The sequence below is a fragment of the Panthera leo genome, chromosome E1 (genome assembly GCF_018350215.1).
Source record: "Panthera leo isolate Ple1 chromosome E1, P.leo_Ple1_pat1.1, whole genome shotgun sequence".
Taxonomy (NCBI): Eukaryota; Metazoa; Chordata; class Mammalia; order Carnivora; family Felidae; genus Panthera; species Panthera leo.
The window spans coordinates 28,085,324-28,086,916 of record NC_056692.1 but is presented as its reverse complement, the minus strand read 5'-3'; positions in this window follow the sequence as shown (position 1 = coordinate 28,086,916).

The window sequence follows — 1,593 nt, the reverse complement described above, 5'->3', positions numbered from 1 at the left end:
CCAATCGTATCTCCGGTCTGTGCGCGCCCTGGCCAATAGCCACACCAAGTCCCGCCCTGCCCCCGCCACGCAGCCGCCGCCCTCACTCTTCACTCCGCTCATTGGTCAAGTAGGGCAGACGCCCTCCCAGCCTTTAGCCTATCGGGTGTCGGAAGACAAGACAGTACCTGGGAGGAGGAGGTGCGGCCCCGGAGAGGAGGCTCGACCAATGAGAAATCACAGCGCGTCCCTGCGGCAGCCAATGGGAGAGCAGTAAAAGGGGGGCTGCTGGCTTAGGCTCCAGGGGCCGGAAGTGGGGGGTGGCTGTCGCCTACTGGTAGCGCAATTGGAGGCGGGGCCTGGTAGTGGCCCTACAGCCACTTCCGGCAACGACCGTGCTTTGGGTGTAGTTCTCAAATAGATCCCCGGTGGCACCTCAGTTTATCCATTTCAGTTTTGGTTTCGCTGCGGTCATCGCGTCCCAAACCCAGAAAGGGAGAAAAGACCCCGCGGGCTAAGGGAGGAGGCAGGCCTAGGCTCGAGGCTTTGCCTCGGTCTTCTTCGACTGGAGGCGAAAGGGTTTCCTCTCTTCTGCATCTTGACGGGTTCCTCCAACCCTCATTTTGCATCGGTGAATCGACCCTGCCGTCCTTCGGGACCTGCATGGTGCCGTCAGTCCTGAGTAAAAATCTCTCACTTGTGAGAGATGAAATCTGGATCTCAGGTTGCCACTAGCTAGCTGCGACCTCCTAGTCTGTAAGGAGTGGGAACAGGACTCACCCAGCTCTTCGCTCCTCCCTTTCTCTCTCCCCGGCCCCGGGGAACCAGAGCAGGCAGCATGGCTGAAGGTGGCCGCTGGAGGTCGCCGTGGCCGTGCGACACCACCAACCTGGCCTAAATGGAGAACCGTTGATTCAGACTCTCGACCAATAGCTTCACTTTGGGAGTTGGCCTGAATGCTTTAATACTAGCCCCTGGGGACAAAACTGTCTTCACGTGTCTTTGTTTATAGAACATTGGAACTTTTACCACAGCTGGTAAATTCCAGCAAAACAGGAACCTTGCCCGTGTTCGCTTTAACTCCAGGATCTAGAACAGTGTCTGCAACCTAGCAGATGCTTAATATTTGTTAAATGACTACTGAACTCTTCCAGGACAACGATTGTACTCTACTCCTAGCACTTACTACAGTTTTTGAAGATCACAAGCGTTTCCGTATTTGTTCAGTGTTCTATCACAGGCTTCCTAGAGTGCAGAGTTTAATTCTGTATATCCCTTTCCCCAAATCAGGGAAAAAAGGAAGTCAGGAGGCTGCATGCAGGTAATACCATGTTTTCCCAAGAGCAGATTTCAGATCCAAATCTTCTATAGAACTGAAACTACTGTATGTGGGAAAGATGAAGAGGGATCAGGCCCTAGATAATAGAGCTGTGGTCAGTGTGATGGAGAGGCCAGATTGGATTCTAGGCAGGGACTGAAACCTGTCATAGGAAAGGAAAGTTTTCCCTACTAAAAGCCAGAAACCAGCACCCTCCTTCAGCACCCTTTCAAAAGTGGGTCCTAAGATCTTTTTGGTCTCCAGGGGCTGGTAAAAATACAGACAGTGACACCATA